We start from the raw sequence: 8,820 nt of genomic DNA, 5'->3' as shown, positions 1-8,820 counted from the left end.
CCCTTTTTTTTTCTTTTTTTTTCTTTTTTTTTTTGTAATTGAGCCCAGCCCAGCTACAGGTGCTGCTCTGCTTGTGTTCTCAGCCTGGCTTCTGGCACCTGCTTCAGCTTTTATCCTTGCTGCTCCATGCTCCCTTCTGCACCCAGCATGGGCTTGGCATACCCCACGTATATTTTAGTGTCTCCCAGCCTCTCCAGCAGCAGGGCCCAAGCATTTCCTGCAGATAGGCCTGGTGGTTGGTGGCATTATGGTCAGGCTGGTGGCACCCTGGATAGCACATCCTCCTAATGGCTGTGGCCACAGGCTCAGCTGCTTCCCTGGGAGTGTCCTTGCCTTTCCCTGGTGCGCTAGAAAGCTGTGAGAGATCTGTCTTCTGAGATGACTTCCCGTTATAAGGTCACAAAACCACATTTAAAGAAAGTAAATAGTGTCACTTAAATTACCTACCCATGGAGATATTTCTTCCCTCCAGCAGGACTTTGTGGCTCACTGTCTCTGCTGAGAGGCGCACTGGGGAGAAAGCCAGGGGTGTTGTGAGGGAGGTGGCCCAGCTTGTTAAAGGGAGAATAGTGGCCTCTTCCATTAACTACCTGATGAACATGCACCACCACTCACCTCTGCACTTGGGGTATTTAGCACAACCTCACGTGAATTCCAGAATGCTTCAGCTGACCAGCAGATTGAATGCATTCAGCTCATGACTAAAAAAAGCTGTTTTATAGGACTGCCAGCCCTGCAGACCTTTTCAGGGCTGTGAAAGACAGGCTGTGTTCCTTCTGGCACGGACTGCCTCATCCATAATCCTTTCCCACTGAGATGCCTCACAGGCACAGTGAAGGTACAGCTGAAGCCTGTGAGAGATGATTTGTGAGTCAGGTGCAGATTAAGCACCAGCAGCTAGAAAAAACATTTTTTTTAAGTGAGCAGATCTGAGGTTTGAGTGACTTAGAACCAATAAACATGGATTTTTTTTTTTTACAGAGTAACATTTCAGAGTGGAGCTGGAGTTGAAGCTCAACCTCAGAAGCTGGGACAGAGCCATACTATATATTTTTATGTGGCAGTACAGGAAGAAAGGTTATCATGTTTTAGTTAGCTAAAAGAAGTCTGAAAAGTCACCTTTCTGCTAAAACCTAACCTCAGCACCTTCCCCTCCCCTAAGACTGTGAAGCAATTTCACACTATAAAAATGTGAATTTTGAAAACACAGCTGCTTGCGCTGACTCCCTGGTTAGAGTAAAACTGAGCAAAACCAAATCTAGACGAATTTAAATGTTGTCTTTCTTCCTATTAAAAATTTCACTGGATAGTCTGCCAGCGTAACTTGCCTCCAGAACCAGGGTCTGCAGGTGACAGTCTGTTTGTCCCTCTGGCTCCCTGCGTGACTGCAGGCATCATTTTCACAGCCATCTCCTTTGGTTCACAGGGTTCACTTAGTGGTGCTGCCCTGGGAACTGCACATCTCCGACAGCAAATCCACAAATGTCTTTTATCTGAGCACAGATGTTTTCCTCCCAAGCTATTTACAGAATCCCTAGAAGTTAATCAAGAAGTTTCAAGCAGTAAAGTATTTACAGCTAAGAGAAGCCTTAACCCAAGGGTTCTGCTTTTTCAGAAGCATCAGCCTATCAGCTCGCTTTTGAAGTAAGAACAAATATCCCACTAGCACATTTAGACCATCATCATTGTCATCCTCAAAACTCAGCGGTGTGGGATCTTTTAAAAATAATAAATTGTCAGAATTTATCAAGATATTGTGAGAAAAGGATTATTTAAACAGACATCTGATTCTTGTAGTAGCCTGTTTTGGGCTATCAGATTTATGGGTTTTCTGGTGGTCTTTCAAAATCCATAGGGTGTGGAGTTGCATAGTATCAGGTATAATGTAATAAATTTTATCTATTTTATATCATTTCTATTTGACTTATGTGTTGGTATCACAGTTTTATAGATCATTTGGTGTGAATTTATTCTAGTTTTGCCTTAATTTTGAACCTGCCATGTGGCAGTAACCCACTTTATGAGAGGAGTAAATCTTCCCAAATTAAAGCAAGTTGTGTTATGGTTCCTTATGTACAAATTCTTGTGTCAGCTCAGCTCTGACAAGTGCTCTCTTGGAAGTTGAGGAGCACAGGACTCCAGTATAGTAGGAGTCCTAGTAAAATATCTGTATTATATATTGAATATCTGTATATAGGCCTTGCCCTGATAAGCCCCGGTTGTTCTTGATGGGCTGCAGCTGTGATGTCCTTCAGTGGGCTGCAGCTGCGGCTGCAGATAACTGGGATAAAAGGGGCTGGGCTTGGCTAGTTGAGGAGAGCTTGGGAAGAGTCCTGATGAGGAAGTAGCAACAAGCAGAAGAAGTAGTCAGAGCGGTGAAGGACTGTCCCCAAGAAATATTGCTGAGGAGGAGGTATGAGACTTTAGAAATATGATTTGCAACAGTATGGAACTTTAGAAATATGAAATACAACAACAGGATAGCAGCACTTCAGGGTGAGTGTGCTGTTCAGACAGCAATGAATGAGAAATCACTGCTACGCAGCTAAGTTTGTCTGGCATCTGTCTTGATGTTGGCAGTTTGAGCAATAATTTCCTCTCCAGATGCTGTGCAGAATGAGAGAGTTTGGCTTAAGAGGTTAAAAAAATAACGGTCTGGCAGTAAACAGCTTTTTAGAAACACTTTTTGGAGACTTACTTAAAATTGCGCAATGCTTTGTCTACGCTGTTAGGAATCACCACAAGTAACATATTAGATGCACAATATGTATCTTTGAATGATTTACCTGAGGGAGACTGCTACCTGCTGGGCTTTCAAAACTTTCTCCCAGGATATGACTTTTTCATCTTCTTTCCTTATATCCTGCTTAAATCAGTGGATAGCATGAATTGAAAACTCACAAACTTTGGGAAAACATGAATCTGGCTCTAAATATCAGGTTTTGGTTCTGTTCTGCAGATCTGTGAATTTATTTGCCTACAAAGAAATGTTTAATGATCCTCAGAACAATAAGCAGGAGCCAGCTCCATTTCCTTTTTTGCCATCAAATTCAATCACTATGCTAAAACTGGTTTCTTTAAAATCAGTCAGTAAGAGGCAAATTTTCCCCTTGTGAAGATGAACCATTACTCAGCCTGTGCATTCTGATATTTAGCCTAACACTTGGCCCTGGCCGCTCTGCGTTTCAGAGGCAGCAGCGGGGAATGAAGCATTCTTCAGCTCCTCAAGGGGTCTGGACCACTGGAAAGGTCAAGCAAACAAAGTTAAAATAACCATGAGGCTTGCTGGCCAGCCAGCACTCTGGGTCCAAGATCAGCGGTGCTGCTGGTGGTGACTAATGCAATTAAATCAGCTCTGGGTCCTGTGCTGCGGGAATGATCTTATAGCGGTGCGTGCTGCTGCCAGATGGATTGCTCAAGCCTGGAAACCTCCCTCGTGCACACATACTTAATCGCAACAGGCGCTTTCCGTGAAAAAATGTGGCACTGGCGGAGGGATTTTTAGCCTCTTCGCTGTAGGAAACAACGGCAGGGAGCAGAGTGCAGTGTGCAGGAGTCGGTGGGTGGTGAGCATGGGCTTTTTGGGCTGCAAAGGGCCGTTCATTTCTTGGGAATGGTGGCAAAGCAGAGCCTGGAGGAATGTGTACCAGGAGGACTTGCTGGATAAGGGGCCAGCAAGCACTGTGGACTGGCTGCCAGCACTGAGGATGCTCCACCAGGTATCCCCCTGCAAGCTGTGGCAGCTTCCAGCCTCTCCCAGAGAGGAGTTTGATGTCTAGCCATGTCTGCTGTGGTTGTTTCTCAATTGTTTCTATCTTGAAAGATTAGTATTTGGAATAACAGTGAGAAAGTAGCTATCTGGAATTTGCCTGGACCAAATGGCATGGGTAGTTTCTCTGTTTCCCACTTTGTGAGGCATCAGTGGAAAGCTGGAAGGAAAGGGCGGGAGGTCAAGGACAGCATCTGAGCCCCATTATGTCACCCACTGTGCTGGTGCTTAATTCACCAAAGTCTCCCTGTGGTGAGGTGACCTTACAGTGAAAACACTTCTGCTTCCTTTCCTTCTCATCAGGTACTCCTGGCTTTGTCACAAGCTTCATTATCACATGCAAGGAGAAAAGCATCATCAGTTTATGGCCATATATTAACACTAAGCACCATGAATAGTGTATGAAAATGGAGTGTCAGCCAGGAGAGATCATCCTTCAGCTGCTGCTGTTGGTAACTGCTGAAGTTTGAGACATCCTGTAGGCTTACGTAGTAGGAAGCTGCTCAGTTTTTAATGGAAAGGCCCTTTCCTGTTCAATTTGAATTCTTACACTTTTCTGGACAATTAAACTGGGGTTTGAGGTACTACAGATCACTTTTACCTAAGAGCAACCTCATATTTGACCACTGTGGCTAAATCCATGTTGTTACCATAGTTGGTCCTAACTATGGAAAAAATGACATACAAGGAAGGAAGCACAAGCTGCACCTTCCAGTCTTCCATTAAGTCTCCCAAATTCATTAACATCAAAACAGTCGTGTTAGGTCAGACTAAGGGTTTATTCATCTCAATATCTTTCCTTCAGATGCATCTTAACTATGTTTGTGAAATAAGTAGGAAACCTTTTCCCTTGTACATTCTTCCAGCTCTCTGTGGTTTAAGCATGTCCTGATGTAAAGCCTGCACTCACCCCATAATCTTTTTAGCAGTCATAAACAAAGCTTAATTCCAAAATCTCCTCAATTTATTAATTCTTGTGGCCTCTGAAGCAGTCTGCTGTAAACATCACCACAATATAACTATGCAGTCATGAACCATTATTTCCTTTTGCAGATCTGGTATCAGTTGTTCACTGCGTTGTGAAGACCCTGAGCAAACTGTTCTCCATTCACATTTTCCCTCACTGCCATCACTTCACTGCTCTTCATCCCATTCTGCATCAGTCTCTCCATTCAGACCTCAGGGCTGTTTAGCCTCTCTTTGTAGGAAAGCTGTGCTGCACTGACCATCCCTGTGCTTATCCTGTGCTGTATCCAATTCTGACACAACATTTTCTGGGATAGCATAGCAGTGACCTTACTGACATTTAGTAGGTGAGATAGAGATAAACGTGCAAACTCCATAAGCTTTTAAGTTGGGAAGGAATTACTCAATTAAATATTATTAACTCAGACAACTGAAAGAACAATGTCCTCACTGCTTTGCTGGGACTCATATTTACCTTACAGCAAGCCCAGAACTCACCTTTTGGGCTTTCCCAGATGTGCAAAGTCCTGGATTTGCCCTAGCACAGAGCAAGGTTTGTCCAAAGCACATTTCTCTCTGAGAAATGCAGCCCTCCAAAGGCACAAGGAAGGCAGGGGCAGCCTGCATGGTAGTGCTATGTGTGGGGAAGAAAAGGGGCAGATATCAGGGGTGGGAGCTTCATGGGGTTAATTTTTAATACAGTAGAGGCTAAGATAGGGTTAGTACTTTGGAGGGAAAGTACTGAGTGCAGGGTCAATGACAGTAGTCATAGTAGCCAAAAAGAAAGTGGGTCGGGTCATTGGAGCCCCTAGAAGACTTAGAGGAGGAAAGCTACAGGGAAGCACTCCTTGTGCATAAAGAAGGCTGAATATTTTAGGTGGGAAAATACTGCCTTCGTGTCCTTAGGAAGGCAAAGGATGCACGGAATAAACAAACAAATCCACAAACCCATGCTTGCATAATTATATCAAGATATATGCTGGGCTTCATAATGACACCAGTGCCAGCAATAGGTTGGTTTATAATTTTTATGGATTAGGACGGGAGAAATGAGTGCCTCAGTTCAGGGCAGCCCATGGAAGTATATAGAAGAATATCAGTATGTTTTGTTGCTGCTAAGAGAAAGCAACAAAACTTAAGGAATGGCATGTAGGCTTGGCTGCAGTCTCTGAATAAGGCAATTAAAAGGTTTTGCAAAAGTAGTTGACAGCCTTATTCTCTGGGTGCTTCTGTAGAATACTTCATCTGCAAGGCACAGCTGGCTATCCAGGTGAATTGCTTTCCCATCTCTACTGCAGAGGGAGGTGTGAGCTGACTCAGGATGAGGCAAGGACAACATAAACACTCGTTTTCAGACAAATATAAAGTAGCTCCTGCAGCAAGGCACAAAATCAAGACAGTGATAATTTGCTGTTAAGCCCAGATTCTGGATCTGAGGACATGGAAGTGCTCTAGTAGACATGGGACTTCCCTTAGTTTTGCACCTTCCTAGGTGGCTCATACGTCTCTCCCTGAGCTGTCAGCTGTGCCAGCCCTGGGCTGGAGGGAGACACTCAGACGGCACAGGTGGTGGCACAGTGGGCATACATGGCTGGCTAACGTGTTCCTGGTTCGCGCAGGAGCCACAAGAAGCAAATAAAAGGGCTTGGCACAGAGCTACATGAAATGTTATTGAATGACAGGACAGTGAATTGCAGACCTTTTTTTGAATTGTTGTTTTGATGCCACTCAGAAATTTTATTGGAAACAAGAAATACACCATTATTTATGACATTTCTGTCTCTTCCACACTGTCTCTCAGAGCTGCTTGGAAACCTCCCCAATTCCCCACCCTGTTTGGCTTTTTGTCTCTGTTTTCAAGAAATACAGTCTCATCAAAATGGAAAAATATCCAAACTGCTGCACAGAAAATTGAGCCAATAGACTGGTCACCTGACTTGGACCTTGAAGGATAACTCCAAGCAAATTGATTTTTTTTTTTCCTTTCAGTCACACATTGCTCAACACTGAGATTTTCTCCTGTCTTAAGGGTTGCTGCAAAAGTCAGATGGTATTGTAGATTTTCTTCAGAGGGGCGCAGCACACCAGTATGAGAGGCAGAGACTAAAACATACTTTGTTTTCAAGGAAAGGAGATTAGGAGAGATGTACTTACTTCTTAAAGAGAAATCTCCAAATTAATGGGATAAATGCCATTCTAATATGTATTAGTGTCCAGTCCTGGGAGGCTGGACTTCCCTGGTTAAGCTGCAAACTGATCTGTTTCTTCCTGAAAGAAAATTCATTCAATCATTTCAAGAAAAAAAGTAGGGAAAGTTATATAATAGCAACAATAACAATAATCTCTCAACTGTATTTATTCCTCTTCTGCCACTGAGCACTTGTTACCTCATTGCTTTAGGATCACAGCTATTGGCAAAGCCTGGGTCTCATCCTTTCTGGTTGCTTACTTGCTAAAATGTAACAGTTAAACGATGAGAAGATTTAATTTATTTTGCACTGAAAATGGTCCAGCTCAAAGCGAGTCTTAATGCTGGCTGCAGCCCCTGTGCACCATATGAATCTGTTCAACAGATCTGCCATAACGCTGCAGGATCTGGATGGGATGTTCCCCAAAATGCGTTTCTCCTGCTGCACCAGCTGAGCCTCAGCAGCGATGAGTGACTTGTCTGGAGTGAAGCACTCCGGGCTATGGTGTTCAACAGAGAGGAGCAGACTGGAGCAAGCACATCAATAGATATCTAATGACAAGGTAAGCAAGGAGAGGCAATGAGGAGAAAAGGGGGAGAGAAAACACAAGATCATCAGAGGACAAGCATAAGGAAAGATGGGCAGGAGACAGGCATGTGGGCGTGCAGAAGGACTCAGAAGAGCTGTGGTGGCTGCAGCTCATTCTTCCTGGAATACAGCCGACTTTTCAATAATCTTCATCTGTCTTTCTAAACAAAGTATCTGGGGTTTTTTCCTATTTTCTGTTACAAGCATGACTCAAACTAGCCTCAACTGACACAGCCATGAAACCATTCTTTCTCTTACTGTACTTACATGCCTCATTTGATATCTGCCTCAAGCTTCCTCAGTAATGTAGTCCAGAGTCCTATAGATTTATTTTTCCCCCCTTCTTTTAAATCTGCCACCTGGACATGATCAAGTTCTGCAATGAATGAGAGGAGCATCCTATAGGAAGAACATTCAGCTCATCAAGGCAGTTGTAGTGCACTAGGTAGGGTGAGTTGAGGCTGTACCACAAACTGTAGCTGTTATTTTCTCTACCTTCGAAGAGCATTGGACTTTATAGTCTTTAAAAAAAGTAAATTGAAGGCAGCAAGAGATTACTGTACACTAATAGGCTTAAATACACAGATTCATTTCACATAAAAAAGATAGAGGGAGAAAGCTTTAAATGTTTCACTTTGATTTGCATTTGGCATAAATTCTGCCAGCAGTTTTATCTCCCAGTAGTAATGCTATTTAGCTGTCCAATGACCATTCTTACAACTGTAAGAACACAGAGGCCACACAAATACAGTAGATCACAAGTAAAGTAGATCAGAACTTTAATCTTTAGCAACATTTTTACTTGCTGCTTACCCAGTAATTCCATCTTTAAGCAGATTATATATGCTCATTTTGAAGAAACCTTTTAAAAACCTTTTCAAGGGCCTCATTCTAAAAGTAATATTTATGCAGTCTAACTTTGAGATAGTGAAGACCAGAAGCTGCTTACCATAACAGAGAAACAACTTTATAGGCCATCACAGACTTGTATTAATTGTACAGAAGCAGGGAAAGTTAAAGACAAAAACACAGACAACATGGTTCCCTCACTATGAAATAGCTGTTTATTGGATTTTATTTCTTTACTCTCCAGTAGATGGCAATCCAGCACTTGGCCAATAAAACAGTCATGTGGAGACCCTTCTCTGTATACAAATCTGTGGGGGCTTTAGTTATAAATTCTAAGTCCAACTTTGGACTGAAAACTTTATCCAAGTGAATAATTCAAGTAGTATTTCATTATATTGCTGGTCAGTGTGAGACAACACATGTAAGACAGAACAAATGAGACTTGAGAAATGACTGTGG

General features: G+C 42.9%; 1 long non-coding RNA gene across 1 annotated transcript; it reads left to right on the top strand.

The window, feature by feature from the left end:
• The first annotated feature begins 2,308 nt into the window (after positions 1-2,308).
• Positions 2,309-6,508, top strand: LOC135445630 (uncharacterized). Its single transcript, XR_010439564.1, has 2 exons — positions 2,309-2,413; positions 3,190-6,508. It is a non-coding gene; the product is annotated as an uncharacterized LOC135445630 (long non-coding RNA).
• Positions 6,509-8,820: the final 2,312 nt, after the last annotated feature.

This window comes from Zonotrichia leucophrys, chromosome 3, assembly GCF_028769735.1.
Source record: "Zonotrichia leucophrys gambelii isolate GWCS_2022_RI chromosome 3, RI_Zleu_2.0, whole genome shotgun sequence".
Classification (NCBI taxonomy): domain Eukaryota; kingdom Metazoa; phylum Chordata; class Aves; order Passeriformes; family Passerellidae; genus Zonotrichia; species Zonotrichia leucophrys.
The sequence above is the reverse complement of the archived record's forward strand: the minus strand, read 5'-3'. Positions and strand labels throughout refer to the sequence as shown.